The sequence below is a fragment of the Microcebus murinus genome, chromosome 2 (genome assembly GCF_040939455.1).
Source record: "Microcebus murinus isolate Inina chromosome 2, M.murinus_Inina_mat1.0, whole genome shotgun sequence".
Classification (NCBI taxonomy): Eukaryota; Metazoa; Chordata; class Mammalia; order Primates; family Cheirogaleidae; genus Microcebus; species Microcebus murinus.
The window spans coordinates 63,387,749-63,412,001 of NC_134105.1; the positions used below are offsets into that span (position 1 = coordinate 63,387,749).

Below are 24,253 nucleotides of genomic sequence, written 5' to 3' on the forward strand. Positions count from 1 at the left end.
CTTAAATATTTCTCAATGAGTGAATGAATGAACAAGTTGTGGCATGTCAATTAAATGGGATACTTTTCAGCATTAGTGAGGAACAGATTGCTGATATGCACAGAAACGTGGATGAATTGCAAAAAATGTGAATGAAGCCAGACACAAAATAGGACATATTCGCATTAAATTCTATAAGAGAAAAAATATAGTCTACACTGCCAGAATGCAGACCAGAGTTGGGGAGAGGAGGAGTGGCATCCACTGAAAAGAGACAGAAGGAGACTTCAGGTGATAAAAATGTTCCATATCTGAACAACGTTGATTCAGTGATGTTATGCAAGTGTGTAAACATGTCAAAACTCATAGAACTGTGCCCTTAAAATGGATAAATTTTATTGAATATAAATTAAATCTCAATAAAGTCTATTTTCAAATGTGTATGATACATGAAGATGACCAACAGGGGATAGATAAGTTTGGAAAGTTAGAGATCCCTTTCTGATGAGGAAGTCATTAATGGAAAATAAATCTGGCCAATTAGCTTGTCAAAAGCGGTAGAGGTAGGAGGCAAAGAGAGAGAGCCTGCTGTAGGTGAAGAACTGCTGGATGCTCAGGCCTTAAGGCACTGAGGAGTAAACAACATTTCCAAATCTGAAAGAAAATTGTAGTTGCCATCAAAGATTGACGGGGAGAATACGGTATGATAAGTCTAGAGAAGCAGACAAGTGCTGCATCAGGCATGCATTCCACCTTAAGGATTTTACTGCACCTGCAAGAAAAGGTTGATTAGAAAGGGTGGAATAGTCAAGGCACTGCTCTCTACTGGCTGGCTTCCTTGTGAAGGACTAGGTATCTACTAAATATCTTCCATATATTTTTGCAGAGAGTTGCACATCAACTTTAGAACTTCAGTGGCTTGCAGATTCCTGTCCTGTAATTGGTGTGTATAGTTTCTTTTGTCGTTTTTTTTTAAGATTTATAAACATAGTGCAGCCATTTGAAGACTATTTGCTGCATTTTTACAGAAATCGATACGTAATAAAAAGCGTATCCTGTGTACTACCTAAAATCTATGCCCACTTTATGCTCCTGAGAATTCTTGACTGATACTGCTAATTTGATTCTTGTTAGAAATAGACCAAAAATAAAGCTCATGGGAAAAAGAAAAGAATCCTCACACTGTATTTATTCAGTAACAAATCTTTTTGAGAACATACAGTATTCTAAGAACTGTGCTAATAATAGTGATATTAAGGTGGTGATTTGTGAAATTTTATAACATTGCTTATATTTTTGATATGAAGGGAAATACAAAATGTGTACATTAGTGGCATCCACGATAACCCTCATCTTAATCCCAACCATTCTATGGCAGATGAGTTATGAGTTTTAACATTCTCTGTGACTGCAAATGAGAGTGGTGTCCTTTCTAATGAACTAAATTAAAGTCCAAATTGCTGAACTTTGCTCATTTCTAATATTTTTCTAGATTTGACCTTCATTGATATTAACTGACTTATAAAAACTTTTATTCTCCTATTGTCTTTTCTATCTCTTTTGAAATTTATATTTTTAGCTGACAAATACTAATTACATATATTTATGAGGAACAATATGATATTTTGGTATATGTATACATTAAGGAATTATTAAATCAAGGTAATTAATGGATCCATCACCTCACATATGTACATTATCTGTTGTGCAAATATTTAAAATCTACTTCTTTAGAAATTTTGAAATGTACATTACATTATTATTAACTGCACTCACCATGCTGTGCAATAAATTTCAAAAACTTATTTCTCTAGTCTAACTAAAACTTTTTACCCTTTGATCAATACCTCTCCCCATTCCCCTTGCCTACCTCCCAGCTTCTGGTACCTACCTTTCTGCTCTCTACTTCTATGAGTTCAACTTTTTTGGATTCCATGAGATAATGCAATATTTGTATTCTCTCTTTTTGAATGTGGAGCTGCCTGTGTATATTAAAAGAACAAAAGTATGTTTAAATCTCAAGTTTTGATAACCTTCTGTTACCACTGAGGCTAAGATTGCAGCCTGGCCTTAAGTGATGTTATGTTATGGCATCAACCTAACTTTTTCATATAATTTCCCACTGTGACCCAATAAATAGATCATACTTTAGAAAAACTGTGTTCCTCGTTTGTATCTGAATGTATTCCATAATTTCTTTTAGCTATGTTTTCTGGAACTGGATGCCTGTCCTTGCCTTTCCTAATTATGTCCTTTTTCTACCCTTTCTGCTTCTAATTTATGTCTTAAACTATCAATGTTTAACAACTACCCTAAGCCATCTCTCTCTGATTGCTTTTGCAATATATATCAAAGCCCTATTTTATTTTCTAAACTTAAACTATCTAGGCATATAAAAATTATGTATGCTGACATAACATAGTTAGTAATACTTGACAGGCATTATGCACACACACAACACATTTACATACATTTGCAAACATATAGACACAGTAATACTCTGGTGCAATCTCACTTATAAATTCTTAAATAAAATATTAACAAGTATAAATCAGTAACATATTACAAGAATAACATACTACCATCAAATGGGGATCATCCTAGAAGTTCAATGATCGTCTAACACTAAGAAATTATTTACATGATATACTATATTAAAGGTTAAAGGAGAAAAACACAAGTATTTAGCTGAATTGATAGTAACATTGGAAAAATATCCACCATTCATTAAAAAACATAGTGAGCTTGGAAAAAATGGAAAATGTTTATGTATACTTAAATACAGGTACATAGATACACAATCAATATATGTATGTGTGTATATATACACAGACATTCAGACATACACATACACTATCATGTGTATATACTTTAGACTAACTCAGTATATGTACTTATATACACACATATATACATGTGCAGATGCACAGATAGTCATATAAACCCAGTATATATTCACATATATATTATATATACACACATATATACATGTGCTATATAAACAATATACTTACATACACACTGTGTTTAAACACATAAAATTTATGACTAGATTTATTCACACACACATAGTTCTCAGTTAAACTAGAAGCCAGTATCAAACTTAATAGTCAAATAAAGATACTTTAAAACTTCAATTAAAACTTTATGAAAACATACTTACCAGGTGCCTACTACGTGCCAGGCACTCTTCTCAACACTTAGAAGAAATCGCTGAACAAAACAGAGAGGCCTGTCATTATGGAAAATATTTGACCATTGGAATACATCTTGACATAAAGGATAACATAGATAATCCAGTTTTATTTTTCCCCAAACTTCCCCAAAGATACACATTAATCTGAAATTAAAATAAGATCTAGATATAGATGGTTACTATACCTATCTGTGTTTCACAATCTTCTGGAAATTCTATCATATGCATGTAATGCAAATAAAAATTGGAAATAAGGAAGTAAAGTTGTAATATTTTTTCTTATATGATTGTATGGCCAGAATAAAAAAGAAACAGAAAAACTATAAATTATAAGAAACTAAGAGAAGCTTCAATGAAATGCTTGGTATATTGGGTTGAATAGCATCTCCTCAAAGTTCATGACTACTCAGAACCTGAGCATGTGACTTTATTTGGAAATAGGGTATTTGCAGATGTAATTTGTTAAGTTAAGATGAGCCATTCTGGATTAGGATGGGCCCTAAATCCAATAATTGATGTCCTTATAAAAAGGCCATATGAGGACACAGAAACTCACAGGGATCTTCCCTGGTCATGTGATGATGGAGGCAGAGATTGAAGTGATGTAGCTACAAGCCAAGCAATGCCAAGAATTGCAGACAACCACCAGAAATTTATAGGAAAAGAAAGAACAGATTTTCTCTTAGAACCTCCAGAAAGAATCAACCTCACTGACAGATTAATATTGAAATCCAGCCTCCCAAATTATGACACAATAAATTTTGGTTGTTTTAAGTTACCAGTTTTTTGTAATTTGTTATCGTAGCCCTAGGAAAATAATATACCTGGTTATAATGTGAAATATGAAAATTAGTGATTTCCCTACATGGATAAATAATAACGAAGTAGAAAATAAAAGGGGGGATATCATTCAGACTAACATACAATAAAAGTTTAATTTAATATAATTAATTTAATTACAAATTGACCCTGTTTAGATATACCCAGTGCATATTTTAATAAACTTTAAAACACTACCGAGGAAAATACACAATAGTTGATTGGTCAGAAAATTATAACTTGGTTTTGATCAGGAAGTTTCAATTAGAAACATTACATAAAACCGTTTAAATTGGTCTTATAAATTCAACATGATAAATAGCAAATTGATTTTTGTATGTTTGGAAGGGAAAAGAAAAAACTACATTCAGAGCATTTTAGAAAATAAAAGTAAATGTAGACAAGATTATTTTGAAAGATAAGATGCATAATTAGGGAAGACTAACACCTCCAGGTAATAAAATTTAATTTTAATCTACTAGGTATCATATCACTAAAGAACAAATTGAGATACAGAATAGAGAGTTATAAGTAGATCAAAATGCAATTAGTTTGGGATAAAGGGAGCATTTCTTTGATAATGGAAATAGTCAGCAGATTTCTTTTGAAAGACAGAATAGCAAATTCTGGGGGAAAAATAGTCAGGATTTCCTGTTATGCCTGGTATTGAAACACAAATATTTTTCCAAAAGGATGGACATCTCTTTTTTATTCAGTGATATAACCCAAGTGCCTCTACGTCTGTCTAGCACAGGTACTCAATAAGTATATTCTTCATTAAATAAAAGAAATCTTAAAATCTGAGGGAGCAAAAAGGAATTTATATAACATACTGCTATGTGGAGAAGAAAACTTGAATAAAGTATTAGAATGAGAAACACAGAACAAAAACAACTCACTAATAAAAGACTGAAAAGGAGATAATTTCTTTAATTTACAATGGTTTATAAAAAGTGATAGGAAAAGTAGCCTGCCAGAGAAACAGATGAGTTGAATAAAAAAAAATTACAAATGTTCAGCAAACATTAGAAAAAATTTCCTTGTCTTCTATAATTTAAAGAATGCAAATAAATAAGATTAAAAAAATTATCAGATTGTGAAACCTGCAATTGTTTGATAATGTTCATAATTTATGAAGGATTAGAAAAGTATACAATTCAAATACTATTGCTGTTAACTATTTGAAGGAAAATTTGGCACTGTCTCTCAAAATTAAAGATATCTATACCAACAGGCATAGATCTCATTGCTAGAAAGTTGCTCTACTGGCATTCACACAAATTATATCAATATATTTACCACCAACATATAATATTTACTGAATTATATCTATGAACCAGGAATATTCCTGGGGCTAATGAGAATGAGGTAGAAAACGAAGATAAGATCCTTGAACAAAATAAATGTAAGTAACTGAGGCGTTCGCATTCTAGTTAGAAGCTAGTGTAATATGTGTAAAAGGGTGGCCTTGAATCAATAGAGTATTTGTTAACACTCTAAATGTTAGCATATCTACCTAAAAGAATATTACATAGCCATTGGAAAGAATCTTGTGGACATATATAGAAAGATGGAAATATTATGCACTTAACTAAAAAAATGAGATGTGGAATAGTGCATCTAGTGTGATTCCTTTTGTGTATTTTATGAAAGATAAACATACAAATTTTGTTAACAGCATTATTTTTTTGGAAAGAGGATGAGAAGACACTTTTCTCTTTATTTTAAATCTCTAATTTTTAAAATAGAGTATGAATATAGTCTGAATTTTTAAACTATGTCCAATGTCAACAGAGATTAATGTTAATGGACCATTTTAAATGTCTTATACATATATAGTTAATTTTAAATGCTAAATGTTTTTTGCAAAATAAATAAAATATTAAGAAAAATCCAGAGGAGAAAGTATTAAATTTTGATTTTCTGAGGTCATAGCTGGGTGGAAAAATCCTTTCCTTTTATGGTCTGAGGGATTGTACTCTCTCAAATTTATAAGAAGAGCATAATTCACATTTTCAATTTTCCCAAAAAGCTGGCCCTAAAAAATACTCTTTCCTTGTTTAAATCTAAATTGGAATTTGAAATGGATCTTTCTAATTCCATTCTGTTGATTAACAGAAGCTGAAGGGGCGGAAGTAATGACACCATGCAAACTCTAAACTGACACCATACTGAGCTAAGAAGGAGCTATAACGAGGGGGGTTCCTTATGTCTCTCACAGCCATGGCCTTTCTATTCCTTTATTTTTTAAAGTCTTATCATTTTGATGGTCTGCATCACTTGCACTATACAAAACTTCATGATGAAATATTTTATCAGTTCAATTGACAACAGTTTTAAAAAGAGATCACTTTGTCTAATTAGCTTTAGTTCGCCAAAGACTTTAGAAAATAGAAAATGTATAGATTTGATTTTACAAATTAGTCAAGAACAGAAAAAAAATCTATCTTTCAGGATTCCCCATCAAGATGCTGGATGTTGCTCAAATTTAATTTTTTTTTTCCTAATGAGATGTTTCAGATAGCTACTGTCTCATCTCTTTAGTTCATGGAGGGTAGATGTTATCTGCATTATTCATTATTGAAACAGTGGTACATCTTGGTTAGACTCGAAACTCAAAGCAATTCTTATGACTAACCCTACATCTCCCATAAAAATCATGAATTATGTAATGTGCAAATCTCTCCACTATAACATCACCATTTCTGGCAAGCTAGTCAGCTATTTTTATTAAATGTTGCTCATCTGCCATATGGACTCCCATTTTCAAGTTAATTATGAAACAGAGATGAAGACATATTAAATTTGTAAAGTATCTTTCCAATTAAAAATATTTTAGGAGACCACACCACATAAAATGGTTTCTACAGGGTTCCACACATCAAAAGCAAGTGTTCTTTTCCATAATTACATGTAAAATGATACAAAGTGCTAAAATGTTTTATTCAGGTGGAGTCACAAACTGTTTGGCAATGTACTATCACTTCAAACTGGAAAAAAAAAAAAACCTTGCTGAAGTCTGTATTATACAGTCTATAGTACTTTTAATTGGCTATAGTTTCTAAATTATCACTTAAATTGTTAAATGTTTATAAGTCTAAAAATTTGCCATTTTTTATTAAGACAGTATAAATGTGGATTTATGGTCATTAGAATGAGCATAAATAACTCATAATTTGTTCTCTTTGAAATTCCAAACATTATACTTTGTTTATCTCAAAACCTTCTCCTTTAACTGTATACATCCTCTGAGTCAACTGCCTTTAGTCTACATAACCTCTCTTTTCAGGTTGTATCTAGCATGTGTTTCCTAAATTAGAACTTTCTCCTTCCTTATGGATTTTTTTCTGACAAAGCCATGTTGATCTTTCCAGGCACGCAAGTCTCATGAAAATCACTTTCTCTAAACTACCTGGCTGTTCTGTTTATACGTAATTACTTAATTACATGTTAGGGTGGTGAAGAGGAACATCATACTATTTTTGCTAAGGTAAGGGTAAAATATTGAGTCTTTTTCTTTCTTGATTTGTCAGTTAACAGAAGTGTTAAACAGGAAACAAACTCTCTTACCCATTCTCTAATTAATACCAATAAAAAATGAATTAAACCAAAAAAAAGGAAAACTGAAGTCAAGTGTTTTTTTTTTTTCTGATTAGTTGTAAATTCTCAAACTGATAGTTAACTAGTATCTCTACTATTAAGATCACAAGTGCTTAATAACATATTTTATTCATTTATTTATTCACTTATTTATTTATTCAAATCAAAAAACATATAGTTAGGGCTATGGTATGCAAAGCACATTGCTAGGCACATTGGAGTCTCAGAGATAGAGATGATTATTTCTTACTTTCTATGAGTTCTTGGAGAAACTGACATTGTTTTTAAGTAAATAAATGTATATTGAGTGATTAATATGCTCTAAGTATGGCCAATCATACATTACAATATTATAGCCTTACAAAAAGCCCAAATGACTTTCCTGAGTCACATAATAATGACCGATGGAGCAAATACATCTGATTCCAAAATCCATTCTCTGTGGCCTTTTTAAAATACTTTGTTTAAAAAATGGGGACCATAATTATCAATATATTTGTTACTTTATTCTGTTGTTCAGTTTACGAAGCATCTTAAGAACCAGGATGGAATTTATTCTTTATAGGAACTCTGCTATCTTTACCATGTGACTTCTAGAGTCACCCTAGGGATCAACCTCCAAAAAAGGACAGTGAATGGGTATTGTATTACATGGAATATATTTTTTTATGGGCCAATGCTAAAAATAGTGCTTAACATATTCAGTGCACATTCCATGGGCCAGAATACAGTCATATGGCCAGATTTATAATTGCATTAGAAAGGAGTTTGACTATCTAGTTGTTTTCATTATTTATTACTTTATGATAAACCACCACAAATCTTAATCTTTCAAAGAATAATTAATTGTTTTCTCTCACAGTTCTAACAGTTGACTGGACTTAGCTGGACGGTTTTCATGTAAGGTCTGTTATGGTTACAGTTTGAGTTTGGCAGAGTCAGTAATTACAAAACAGCTAACTGAAGGCCTTCAAATGCAAGAGGGATCACTCACATAACTGAAGATTTATACTGCTTGTTGACTGTATCTCAGCTGGAGCTGTTGTCCAGAACACCTACAAGTAGCCTTTTAGGGTGATGTGGGATTCTTACAACATAAAAGCTGAGTACCTAAAAGAAGCATCCTAAGAGCAAGTATTCTAATAGACAGGAAGAGGAAGTTGCCTGTTCAACTCAGAATTATGCTGGAATTGGCACATTGCCACCTCTACCATACTCTGTTGGTTGTACAGCTGACTCTATTTCAAAGGAGTAGAGAAATAGATACTGCCTCCTAGATGGAGAATGGCAATATCACATGAAATGAAATCATGAAGAATAGGAGATAATGTTGCAACTACCTTTAGAAAACACAATCTGCCATAGCAATCTAACTAGAAGTTCAGCAAGGCAATGAAACAAATTTGATGAATAGCTAGCCCATTTCTGTCCATCCAGTTAATAAGTATTCACTAAGGACATAAACTCAACAATTCTGATTACCCAGTATAAATACTGAATAATCAAGTTGGAATAAAATTTTATTATTATTTTGCTCATTCATCTCTACTAAGAGTCAATGAGTAATTAGCAAGGTATCTTGCTATCTTTTTACTAAACATTAGAACTAAACAGCTACATGGTAGGCAAATTAATTTAATAAGATCACTTCCATTATAGGGGAAATTTATCCTTACTGAAAAACTTATTCTGGATGTGAATTTGGGTTTTTTTCCTGCAAAGCTCCTGTTACCACCCATATCTATAGACACCATTAACATTATAGTTTTACATACACACAAACACACACACACACACACACACACACACACACACAAATCTGTTTCTACTCAAGGAACTAATCATAGAACAAAATAAATGAAGCAACCATCTAACCCCATACAATGTATGGTTATTAAAAATTACTCTATTACCCAGATGCAGCTGGCCTTAGAGAATATTGAAATAAGCTATTGAAAAGTCAGTTACTGTCCAGTTGGGCAAAAAAACATTAATTTCAGCCTACAGGTTATAGCATATACATATAGCATATAGATGTACACAGTACACATGTAGATTAAACACTTTGAACATAACGGTGAGGAGCACTTTACATAGTGACTGCTTATGTAGGAACATAAACATGCACACACCCCAATGAAACAAACATTTCATGAATGTTTAAATGATACATACATGCAATGAACTCTGATCTTTTCTCTTTAAATGATTTTTTTTTCTTATTGTTGATGGAAATCTACTAAATGATTTCACAGTCCAATGATGTATTACCACAGTAATTTAAAAACAATAATGCATGTATATTTACATGAACCAAATGTTTTACCCTACTAACTCACTTATAAATCACTTTCAATTTATTATAAGTTTATAAGAAATTAATTGCTTGATATTAAAAATGTTGTTCAAAATAATTTATGTTATTATTTTCACATTTTACATTCTACCTAACTCAAATTCATTTCCATTATGCACCCTTCCTTATATCCACAGTCATAAATGCACTTTATATCTGCAGTCCCCAACCCTTAGACTGCAAACCAGTATGTCTATGGCCTGTTAGGAACTGGGCAGCACAGCAGGAGGTTAAGTGGTAGGTGAGCAAGCAAAGCTTCATCTGTATTTACAGCTGCTCCCTATCTCTTGCATCACCGCCTGAACTCTGCCTCCTGTCACATCAGTCACTGTCTCCCATCGCCCCCAGATAGGACTGTCTAGTTGCAGGAAAACAAGCTCAGGCCTCCCACTGATTCTGCATGATGGAGAGTTGTATAATTATTTCGTTATATATTACAGTGTAATAATAATACAAATAACGTGCACAATAAAGGTAATGCACTTGAATCTCCCAAACCATGCCCCACGCCACCCTGGTCCATGGAATAATTGTCTTCCATGAAACTGGTCCTTGGTGCCAAAGAGGCTGGGGACCTCTATCTACACCACTTACATTCATAAATATTACTGTGGGCTTGCCTTTCATGCAACACTTAAAGGTCTAGCTTTTAATAAATTAACAGATATGCTTTCTTCATTAGATTGTAAGCCCCTTGGGACTTAATGCACATTGTACGACTCAATTTTGGATTCCCTATGGTACTAACATGATGATTTCCACATAAGCACTTAACAGATGTTTAGTGAATTCAATTTTGGAGGCAAGAAAAAAGCAAATAGTAAATGATTATAGAGATATTTCATATAATTTAGATAATACAAAACACTTCCACTAAAACATCTCAGTTTTAAATCTTATCATCTTTGTTCTGTAGCTTTTTATTGCTGTGCTCCAGCACTATGAGCTAATGTTATCTATTATTTTGGAGTTTTGCTATTCATCATTCCGGGTGTTTAATTTGAGTATATGATGAGGTTGTTGACTGAGTCACACTGTTTCAAGATCCGCCTTTAGCTATTTTTCTTTCCTTGTCTTCTGTCTTCTCTAAGTGTTTTCTGTTGTTGTTTTCCTTGTTGTTTTATCCGTGTTATTGGTGGATAAAACAGAAAACATGAGGAAAAATACTTAGTACTTTCCAAACTAGATAAATAAATGAGCAGGCATAGATTTCAAAATTCTTGGTTCCTAGACTGATTTTTTTTTCTCTCCTGTTGTAATAATTTACTTGAATCATTTAATATAACTTTTGTAGTCAGCAGAAAACATAAGCCTTGATTGAGAAAACATTAATTTTATTGAGGATTTAAGAGTGCAAAATGAGACCGAGCACAGTGGCTCATGCCTGTAATCCCAGCCTCTAAGGAGGCTGAGGCTGGAAGATTTCTTGAGCTCAGGAGTTCAAGACCAGCCTGAGCAAGAGTGAGACCCTGTCTCTACTAAAAATGCAAAAATTAGCCAGGTGTGGTGGTGAGCATCTGTAGTCCCAACTACTCAAGAGGCTGAGGTAGGAGGATCGCTAGAGCCCAGGGGTTTGAGGTTGCAATGAGCTACCATGGTCCCATGGCATTCTTGCCCAGGAAACAGAGTGAGACTCTGCCTCAAAAAAGAAAAAAAAGAAAAGAAATAAAATACCAAGGAATCTATTAAAAAAAAAACATTTGCACTTACCAAATACTCCTGCTTTCTTTGAAACTTGTTGAGTGTAAATTTTACCTAGCAATTTACCTAACAGTTTTCAAACGATGATGAAAATTTTACACTTGATGATCTTTGCAATATTTGATTGTGATAACAGAATCCATTCAAACCTAAGTTCTTCTCCTCAGAGAACACACACATTTTCACTGAGTTCATCCTTCTTTAGAGTGTGCCTCTATGGATTATCTCAAGGATAAAGATAAAGGCAAAGAAAGCCATGGAGAGTTTCTGAATTTAAGCTGACTCCACTGTCTCCTAATTCAAAGGCAAAGACCTTTCAATTAGGAGATCATAGAAATGATCTTAGGTCAGAGACTTATATTATTATCTCATAGGACAGATCTGGGGCTCAAACGCTGAGCCCATGACCTGGCCCCCTTTCAGAAGTGATGTTATTATATATTCACAATGACAGTCTATATTTATATAATACTTACACTTATTTATACTCCAAAGAACTTCCAGGTAGCTTTTGTCTTTCTGGAGATTTTAAATAATGAACAAAAATAGTCCATTCAAAAAGTATAGAATAGCAAAATCTATAAGATATACATTTTTGTGAGATGATAATTTTCAATATTTTTATTGGCCTAAGAGGAAAATCATACATAATTGGGTGTGGTTATGAATTAAATGTCATTACTTAGAACTCTAACAATGACAAACATTATATTCTAGATCTATTTTTTCATTATTATTATTATTTCATAAGGCAATTACTTAAAAATCCTGTTTAATTTCAAGGGTTCCATGATAGGACTAAAATACATCTGGCAATAGTTTAGAATTTGTCCCAAATCCCAATAAGCTAATATGCTGGCTAGTAGTCAATTTTAAAAACAAAAATATTATAGTGATTGTGGAAATATTAATAAGCAAACTATAAATCCAAAATATCAAATACTGATTAAATTATAGATGTGAACTTCTACTTTTCCCTTTACTTCATTCTTAAGAAGAAGTAATGTATAGTAGAAATAATTTATGAGTCTGGAGACTTAGGTTTCAAGATCTGCTTTAAGATACTTTACCAATCTTGGCCTTATTTTACTCACCAATGAAATTTTTAAAAAACTGAACTTAATAGTCTTAAATATTTTATGAAATTATAGTTATTTTAAGGAGATGCAAACTGTATTTATCTCTGACTCATTCAATTACATTCTTCCCTTTGAACAGGAAGCATAATCCACTAGAAATTATATAAAAACTCTTGGTATTCTTGGAGTTTAATTTAAACATCATAATGGATTGACTGTATTATGAATTGTTACTTCAACTTTTTTCTTTAAGTGCTCTTATTCCTAAAGGAATTCCAGCTCTTTTAAGAAATATGTACATTCATGTTTCAATAGAACACTTTTTTTTAGAAATTGTGGTAAAATATGTATAAATAAAATTTACCACGTTAGCCATTTTACGTGTACACTTGAGTAGTGTTAAGTATATTCACATTGTTGTGTAACCAATCTACAGAACGTTTTCATCTTACAAAACAGAAACTCTATACTCATTAAACAAATCCCCATTTCCTTCTTTCCCCAACCCATGAAAACCACCATTCTACTTTTGGTTTCTTTGTGTTTGACTACTCTAAGGTAACTCATATAAGTGAAACCATAAAATATTTGTCTTTTTGTGACTTGCTACTTTCACTTACCATAATATCTTCAAGGTTCACCTGTTGCAGCATGTGTCAAAAATCTCCTTCCTTTTTAAGGCAGAATAATATTTCATTGTGTCTATATATCATATCATTTCATCCGTCTATTTGACATTTGGATTGTTTCTCTTTTTTGGCTCTCGTGAATAACACTGCTTTGAACACAAGTGTACAAATATCTCTTTGAGACCTTGCTTTCAATTTTTCAAACATATACACAGAAATGGAATTGCAGGATCATATAGTAAGTAAATTTTTAATTTTTTGAGGGAACTCCATACTGTTTTCCACAGTGGCTGTGGATAGCTCAACTTTTGCAAACTAAATTTCCTCTGTTTCATTCAACCTCTCATCTTCACAACTATACTGTGATTTTCATGTTTCAGGTGGAGCTTAGTTATGAAACTCTTTAGAATATTTAAGTATACTGAATGCAATAAGCATTACCAGCAATAAATAACTACTGATTTGATCATTAATTTATTCTTCCAGTAAATATTGTATTGAGAATTTACCATGTGCCAGACATTTTTTTAGAGATTAGGAGTAAACTAACTGCGAAATCTTTATCTTCCTTTACTGTGGAAACAAATATTAAACAAAAAAGTATATAATATATTTTTAAGTAAATTATGTGGAAATAAATAAACACAATAAGGGAATAGAGAGTAAGTATGGAATTTTGATGGGATAGGCAGGCAAAGCCTCTCTGGGCAGGCAACACTGGAGCAGAGAAGCCATGAAGTTGATTAATTATAAAGGTTACAAGTCTCTTGAGATAGGATTAAGAATGGATGTCTTAAAGAGTGGCTTATCATTTCTCATCAATGTGTTTGCTATTATAGGATTATTTCCTGTTATGTATATGAAAGAGTTAGTTATATATACTATTCAAGTCTTAGAATTAAATTAGCAACATAAATTCTATGAAATTCAGATTTGTTTTTCTCTCATTTTTTGTTATATTGAACATGTAGCTGATCAGCAACAATTTATTCTGGAAAAAAAACAGCAATTCTCTAGTTTTATATGCCTATGATAAATTTTGATGTCTCATTGAATTCCCTGAGTTCTTATTTGAGATATAACTAAATTGAACTTTTTATTTAGTTTAGTCATTAAGTGATGAACTTACATAACTTGCAAATATTAAACATTCAAAAGGTATTGTAAAAATAAATTGGCCTTTGGCTAATAATATTGAAAATATCTAACAATGCTTCAGTCTTAGAAAATAAACTTTGTTTCTCATATATATATTGCCATTAGCATGACATAATGCTGTATTATGAACAAATCCATGTACTCAAAACTACTTATTTTATAACAAAATGAATGTCTATAAAACATTTGAGCTATTTGTCGTAACAACAATAGGTGAAAAATACAATCACTGGACAGAAAACAGGAAAGTGAATTTATATAGTAATATATTCCTTTCTGAAGTAGCTCCTAAAATGTTTATATGTGAATTACATATTTTATTATTAACACAGATTCCCAATATATAATGTGAGATGAGCTCAAAATAAAGCAACATTTGCAAAAAGAAGATAAAAGTTAAACAGAAAATAATGAACAATTTTAGTAAAACTGTGTATATTTCCAGCAGAAAAGTGAACCCCAGTACACCTATACAGGGCGATTTTGAAATGTGAAAAGGGACTTTGTAGTTTTAAAATATAACCTCTAATGTTGTTGGTTAAAATTGCATTAGTTCCATCAATTTATGCTTTGTGGTTTTACATATGGCTGGTTATGATTACTTACGTGTGGGTCATAAAAACCCAGTGTGTTTTCCAAGCAGTCAAATTGCCTGTCAGCTGCTAAAGGGACAGAATTAATGAGAAACTTACTTTATAGTCTAAAGAATAGCAGCTGGGGTCTGTTTTAACAAGTCCCGGGAAACATACGTGGAGGGGAATTCTTTGTGGCTAGACATATATCCAACCTCGTCTCTGAAAAGTTCTCCTCATTGAGTTGAACAGTCAGATAGACAACAATCAAGGACATAGCAGTAGCTTTACACATCACTGGTTACCACAAAAAAAGTAGAGGACAATTTTCTCCTATGGCAGAGAGTACCATGTGTTCACAAAAGCCCATTGCCTTTTCCTTTTGATATAGAGCTGGACCACATTTCTCAGCCTCCCCTGTACTGAGATGAGACCATGTCAATTAATTCTTCCCCATGGACTATGGGAACAAGGAATGTGTGCTACTTCCAGGCCTGCACCATCTCCCTTGTTTGTGATTATTATTATTATTTTCTGAATTCATCCTGTGAATGAATGGAGAGAACTCAGAAGACTTGGAAGAGGATGAAATAGTAAGATAGAAAGGGCCTGGACCTTGGAATTACATACAGACCATCTACTAATCACCAGTATTATTATGTAAATTAGAACAATTATTGTGTTGTCTCTGATATTTTTAGATTCACTGTTAATCATAGTTTGATGGTTAGCTGGAATAATATACCCATTTGAGATGAAAATTAGCTTATTAGTAAAGATACCTAATAATCTAACACAGTGTTCCCAAGGGATGAGCAGAAGAATCTCTTGATGGTATATGAAATCTTTTAAAAGTTTATTTCCTTTTTTATTAATTTAAACAAAAGAATTTTTTACTGCCATTTAACATATGCCTTCCTAGTAGTCTATCATCCTTAAATTGATTTACATATTTTGGGGGGAGATGGAAGTAACAGAAAATTTAATAAGTAGTGGGGCATGATCAAAGTTTTTAGAAAACTCTGATCAAAGATACAAGTCTAAGTTTAATGTTTAAAAAATTTTACTTGCAAATATTTAGAGAATGGAGCATTTCAACAAAATTCTGCCAGCTTAAGAAGCCTGAAAAAAAGTATAAAGCACAGGGACATTTGATAGGTTTTATTTATCAAAATCAGCATGTTTCTATCGGTACATTGCTATTAATACGTCGGCCGCCTGCCCAGCCCGCGATGTGGGAGGTGGCCAGACTGCAAGAGCCTGGAGCTGGACGACCACGACAGGAACGGGACAGAAGGGGACAATGAGGAGGAGATGCAGCATGCCAAAGGAAGTCCTGGAAGAGATTTGGGAGCCCAAAAGAAAAAGAAGAAACAGAAGAGAAAAAAGGGGAAACCAAATTCCAGGAGCACCAAGTCAGACTCCTCATCTGATTTCCAGGACATTGAAAATCAGCAGCCTTCAAAGAATCCCACCAAGCCGGTGCAGAAGTTGCAGCCTATCCAGAGAGCAATGGGGCTGTTATCCGCGTGCCAGGGACTGGCAAGGAACATTGATGATGCTGCAAAATACAGACACCAGTTTTGGGACACACAGCTGGTACCCAAACTAAAATGAAGTTGCAACATCTCATGGTGCAATGGACTCGGATAAGGACAATGTACGCCAAGAGCTGTATTCTTTGCCATAGGGTTTTACATGGGACACTATACTTGAGTAATGTAAATAAATACTTGAGCCGAAGTGCTCAAGGAGTTATCTATACCCATTTGAGATGAAAATTAGCGTATTAGTAAAGATACCTAATAATCTAACACAGTGTTCCCAATGGGAATGGGAATTACGTAGAAGATGATAACAATATGCTCCACTTTGACTATTTGTTTGCCCGAGTTCCTGTTGTGAGCTCTGCATCCACCAAGCTGGCTCCTGGCTCCTCCAACGGCACTGTGGGGTCAAAGTGTCTTCAAATAAAAAACTGGTAGGGTTCATAAGCACCATCCCAGTAAACATTCGGATTTGTGACTGTGTAAAGAATATGGTAGAAATCAATGTTTTTTTGTGTTCATAAGAAATTGAGATAAAAGCATGTAGCCCCAGTGTTAATCTGAGAGATAACTAGAAGGAATCTTTCAGGCTGTGTATACCACTGACGTAATTCTTCCTAAGCCGGTGGCCACATGCAGATACTGGCATCGATCACTAAACCCCATAAAATTGGTAGAAATGAAATTTTTCTCACTTGAGTAGAAATATGACTTCACAGAGAACAATGAAGCTATACAGACTGCCAGATGGTATGAAGACTTCAGGTTTGAGACCCATGGAACCAAAAAATATTAATGCAGTTTGAGAATTAATCAGCAGGTTGCCTGAAGCAGTTTCATCTAGCTCCAGTGAGGGATGAAGAGGAGGTAGCCCACTGGTTCCTCCCACAGGAGCCCGTCATTGACATGTTTGTAGTGGAGAGCTCCAGGGGGAAACTGGCCTATTTCCTAAGCTTCTACACACTCCCCTCCACAATGATGCACCAACAGGCTCAAAAAGCCTCGAAGCTAGGCTACTCTTTGTACAATATTCACACGAAGATGCCCCTCTTGGACCTCATGAATGACACACTCATCCTGGCTAAATTGAAAGGATTTGATGTGTATTCAATGAACTTGATTTGATGGAAAATAAGATACTCTTGGAAAAACTCAAGTTTGGTATAGGAGATGGCGATTTGTACTATTACCTGTACAACTGGACATGTCCAGGAACAGATTCTGAAAAGGTTAGACTTGTACTGCAGGAGATGGATATTTTTATTTCTAGAACTCTGACATCATCATTTGTTAACATTCTAATGATTTCTGGAGCTGGTGTTCCAAAGAAGAATAAAAGCACAACTTCAATGAAACGGATGTAGTGAGTAACAATCAGAAAAGATGAAAAAAAAAACCTATATGTGACCAATAGTATACATTTCTAGCTAGGATGTTAAAATTTACCCTTTCTTCATAGTTTATGCAGTTGTAGGAGGGATGAAAGGATATAAAAAGAAAATTCTTCTAATTTTCAGACTTTTGGCTGTCCCTTGATGAAGAAAGGTATTTTTCTACTCTCTAGAAAAGGAACTTTCTTCTGTGGATAAAACAGAAGTCACAAAATAGTGTAAGAAAATATTTGCTATTATATGGAGATAAACTGCTACATTTCTATTTATTAAGTATATTTATCCATGTAACAGAATGAAGGATCCATTTGGAAAATTGTTACTTATATCATCTTACACGATATCATGGGGAACATTAATGTAATTAGCACTTCTGTAACTCAATGACAAGTGGTGGATGTTGAAGTGTGGAACAATATAAAAATGCACTGGTGACTAGGACATTTATTTCTTCCTAACGAAATTGCCCAATCAATAAATACACAAATTTGTACTTTGAAAAAAACAAAAACAAGGGAACTCACTGTCCATTTTCCATTTCTTGCATCTGAAATGGCCTTATAACTTGCTTGGCCAATAAAATGTAGTATAAGTGTCATTGTGTGAGTTCTGATCCTAGGCCCCAAGGTACCTTGCATTTTCTGCATGTGCCTTTTTAGAACACTGTTATCAAGAACACAAGCCTGTTCCAGCCTTCTTGAGGGTGAGAAACATGCAGAGAAAGGAATTCAGTTTTCCTAGACACCTTGCCATCTAGATGAGAAAAATGTACCAACTGAACACAGTCCAAATTGTTGGTCCATAAAATATAAGCAAATAAATAATTGTTATTTTAAGCCACTAATTTTGAGATGACTTGCTACATTGCAAAAGATAACATACAAATCTTATTATAGAAGGCGAGTATTACATAAGTAAAAGATGCAGTAGAGTTAGAAGCTCAAAGTTTATTTTAGTTAAAATTAAGATTTTTAAAGAACTAATTATAAAAATCACCTGGCGTATTTATTATGAATAGAAATAAATATGTCTCATATTTCTTAATAAACTACTTCTAAAGGGTAATATTGCTATCAAGCATATGACAGTTCTAGTTGTGGATTCTACACTCCCCGGGTATTGTAATATATACACCCTCATCCTGCCGTGACATCATTGTGATTGAAATGTAATTCCCTGCTCTGTGATTTTTGGCTTGACCTTGTTACTCGCTTTGGCCAATGGGGTGTTAGCAGAAATGAAGTAAACAAAGGCTTAGAATTTGCTTGTTTGATTGAGCTTGCTCTTTTGTGCTTCTGCTATTGTCACGAGAACAGCATATGCTGTTTCCAGACTGAGTTCAGAAATTAGGTATATAGAGGAGAGTTTTCATAGTTTGTCCACATACCAGCATGCTGAAGCAAATTTTCCCAGTTTGAGATCATCCCACATCACTTGCAAGCCATAAACATAAGAATAAATGTAAGTCACTATGTTTGAGGATGTTTCTTATCCAGTATTATTGTGAAAGTAACTGACAGATACAAAGTCTAATAGACACATATACATATTCAGACAATAAACTTAAGTGAGAAAAATATGTAAGGTTTTGAATAACAGAGACAAATATCTACATACTCTGTGGCATTGTCAGTGCACTGTGTTTATTTATATAACAACTCTGCTGAAGAATCTGATCTTGAAAGTAGTCAGAAGAAATAAATTAACAGCTAAGGATAGTGGTGTATGCCTTTGGTCGCAGCTACTTGAAGTCTGAGGCAGAAGGATCTTTTAAGCCTAGGAATTCAAGGTTGCAGTGAGCTATGATCACATCACTGCACACCAGCCAGGGTGACAGAGTGTGACTCCATCTCTAAAAAAGAAACAAATAAATACATAAACCTTTCAACACTATGTTATATAGACTTTTAGGACCAATATCTACTGAATATTTATCAAAACAATTGTATTTTTATGGTATATTATTGGTATATTATGGTATACTATTGGTATATTATGGTATATATGGTATATTATGGTATTTTATGGTATATTATTGTATTTTTGTGTATTTTTATGGCCTTTTAAATTGCTTTCCCTGACAGAGCAAACTATTTAAATTCATTAAAGCAAAAATAAGAAATATAAAGACATAGACTTTTACTTCAGTTCTCATACAATAAGTAGATAGGATATTCTAGTTATTTATTGATGCAACATATAGATATGTTCTCAAGTCCTTTTAATTAAACTTTCAGTTTTTAATTGATATTGAACTCATTGATGATAGTACTCACCTACATATTTCTACATACTTGGCTAGTACACACTGTGTTTTCCTACAATGAATACCTCTAAACCAATGCTTTTCAAATTGTGGTCTGAGAACAGATGCCATCAAGAGTAACTAGGATGATTTCAGAGCCCTATCCCAGATACACTGAGTCCAGATGCCTGGGGGTTGTGTCCTATTATCTTCATATTTAGCAAGTTTCCGAGTCACTAAGGAAAAATTCTTTAAAATTTTGTAATTAATATTTTGTTAATAAAGGTACATTTGCCTACAATTTCCCATTTCCCTATGTATGGCGATTTGGGGGACACCATGTATTTCTTGGCAATTCACTTGACATATTCTTGCCTCTTTATCCCAAGCATCATGTCTTTCTACTCTTGCATTCCACATAATTTTGCATATCGATATTTGCAAATCCATCCTTCACTTTGATAACAGCTCTACACTCAGAAATGTGAATAACAACATGTCTTCCTATTATTAAATATCAGTATTTATGTAGGAAGAATGACTCAGTATTATAGTAATTTGATCATTTCATATAATCATTATTTATACTTTCATTTATTCACTGGTGTATACATAGACTATATTTTAATACTTTCAATTGTAATTTTTATTGAGATAATTGTGTATTCACATGCAATTACAAAAACAATGCTAAAGAGCTCATGAACCCTTTACTCTGTTTCTCCCAGTGGTAACATTTTTCAAAACTATCGTGCAGTATCTCAACCAAAATATTGACATCGATATTAATAAAACCTACAAATCTAATTCAGATTTTCCCCATTTTACATGTACTCATGTATATGTGGGGGGGTGTGAATGTGTGTATTTAATTCTAAGGGATTTAATCACATGTGTAAGTCTATGTATCCACCACTATTAATACAATCAAGATACTGAACAGTTCCATCACTACAGGATCCCTCATGTTGCCCTTTCATAAACACAACTTCCACCCTACCACCCCATTCACCTCCTTAACCCCTGACAATCAATAATCTGTTCTTAGTTTCCAAGATTTTGTCATTTGAAAATGTTACATAAATGAAGTCTTACAATATGTCTTTTGGGGATTAGCTGTTTTCACTCAGCATAATTCTCTCTTATAAGTATCAATATTCATTTTGTTGCTGTTGTTGTTGTTGTTATTGCTGAGCAATAGTCCCTGGTGTTTATGTGCCACAGTTTAACTATTCTTCCGTTGAGGGATATTTGGATTATTTGAAATTTTTTGCTATTTGCTATGAGCCTTTGTGTAGGGGTTTTTGTATGAATGTAAGGTTTTATTTCTCTGGAATAAATGCACGAGAGTGCAATTGCTGAGACATGTTATAATTGAATGTTTAGCTGTTTAAGAAACTGTCAAACTGTTTTCCAAAGTGGCTGTATATTTTACATAACAACTAGTGATGTATGAACGATCCAGTTTCTCTGTATCTTAACTAGCATTTGGTATTGTCATTATTTTTTTAATTATTATTATTCTTGGAGACATGTAAAGATATCTCACTATGGTTTTCATTTGCACTTCCCTGATGACTAAAAATGTTGAACGTATTTTCCTGTGCTTGTTTGCCACCTATATATACTATTCAGCAAAGAGTCTGTTCGTGTCTTTTGCTCATTTTTATTTTATTTTATTTTCGTTTAATTGTAAATTTACATTGTGATACTGCTAGACTTGACAGGGATACAAGTATATGGACAGATCTGAATTCAGATTAAATAAGGAATGTGATAGTATCTGTAAACTGCAAACTAAATGACCAATATAGTATAGTTCTTTTTTTATTCTGCACATAGACATGATCTACATGATTTCAAGCTAGCTTGCATTCATGATAATTCCCAGACAGCATGAGAAATAAGAAGGAAGAAAAAGAACAACACTTGCTGGCCCTCATTTTATAATTGTTTGTTTTTTACTGAGTGGTGAGAGTTCTTGATATACTCTGGATACTATTCCTTTTATCAGATATATAGTTTGCAAATATTTTCTCCTAATGCATTATTTTTAACTAAGAGGAATATAATATATTTTATCTGTTTCTATAAAATTGCACCTATAACAAAATAAAATTATTTAATTTTAATTTAAAGTAGAAGTAGCCTGTAACAGGGAATTAAAAGAGAGAAGATAAAGGAATAAAGAGAAACAATAAAAAAGAGAAATAATGTCAAAAATATAAAGTATATTTTAAGTATATATATATATATAAAGTAATGTCAAAAATATAAAAATAATGTCAAAAATATAACATGTAGTGAAGGGGAAATATATTATTTTTTGGCAGCTTGTTGGCATACTAGGATTGTACCTCTATCGTCCAGAAGTTAACATTTATATAAGGATCAAAGGAAGATCAAGTCATATTATCTACATGAAATGAAAAGAGAATTAAGTGAGTTAGATACATTCCTTCATTTGGTTCCTTTTTAATGTTCTTTTGCAACACTTAATGACAGTTAAGGGTATATTAAATGCCTAGGGTTAGGAATAATCAGAGAAATTTGGTTTTTATATGTCATTTATAAATAATACACAGAATTTTTGGAGGAAATGTTTTTGCTTAACATTAAAAAAAACCCTCTACAAATACCAAAGAAATGGAATAAATTGGAAAATTCTGCCCTTAATTACTGTTTATTTTTCTAAGAGACTTTTTTAAGTATCAAATACTCTTCAAATTGAAGATATATTTTAATATCTAAGTGTTTTTATAATGTATTAGGAGTTTTTCTGTGAAAATATTAAATTTTGGTTAATTTTATAATCAGTAGTATCTAAAAATCATTTAGAAAATATAGTGAATTTTCATTAACTTATAAGATGGCTCAAACATTCTCTGACTTATTTTTCATATTGCACTTATCACTAGTCTGAGATGATTTTAATGCAGTTAAGATAAAAAAATTCATTAAAAGGTTATGGGTCACTCCCTGCCTAAATGTCAGTAAACAAAAAGAAACATAAAAGATATTAAGCATTTAATAAAAGCACAAAAGTTACAAAACAAAATGAGGCATTTTACTGGATGATTAAAATAGCATATTAGTGAAGGTGAAATGAATAAATAACATTTAGGAAGTCAGGAAATCTATTAAAATTATGAGTAAGGGTTTTGTAGTGAGAAGAAAAAAACAAATATGAATCCCACCTTTGTGATTTGGGGCAATCTTCTTAATCTCCATAAGTCCCAGTTTCTCATCAAATGGGAGACTTTGTTATTATTGGTAATAATATTATAAATGTTGGTTAAGAGGATGATAAACAGGTATAGTCAGACATGTCTATTATTAGAGGTAGAATGTGATCTGGGCCTTGAGAAATGGAGTTAAGATGAAATAAATCAGTTGCGGAAATCTTTCATAGAAGAAGTGGAAAGTGAGATGTATTCCCCCCCAAAATGGGTAAGAATTAGATAAGGGGGAGTGAAGATGTTTTAGATAGTGGAAGCACTGAAGCAAAGTCCCAAAGAAAGACTGACAGCAAGTGCCAGAGGATAAAGGACCTCTGATGCCAGACTGTTGACTTTGGATGTAATGTATGGTAAGTCCCTTCTGAAAGTTTTTGAACTAGGGTTACAGAGATAAATGAAATGTTTTTGGCAGTAGTGCCAAACACTGAACTGAGAAAGATGCCATTGAAACATCATAAGAAAATCAGAAACCATAGGCTTAAAATCCCAGGTCAACAGCACCAATAAAAATCTCATCCACTAACAAAGGGAAATTTCCTGCCAAGTATGTTTATGGCCCTAAACATCCAACTCAAAAACAGTTCAAAAATCCATGAGCTCAAAAAGCTGCTTGGTTAAATGTACTTTTAAATATTAGCACCTTATTTGACGTGGCCCAGGTCTTTAAATAGCAAAGTTAGTGCTACAGCTATATTTCCAGGAAATAGACTTTTCTCAAAAAGAGAAAAGTTGGGAGTCAGAG

General features: G+C 32.9%; 1 pseudogene; it reads left to right on the top strand.

The window, feature by feature from the left end:
- The window catches only part of LOC105884001 (glycylpeptide N-tetradecanoyltransferase 2 pseudogene), a 109,572-nt pseudogene extending 91,572 nt beyond the window's left edge, over positions 1-18,000 (top strand).
- Positions 18,001-24,253: the final 6,253 nt, after the last annotated feature.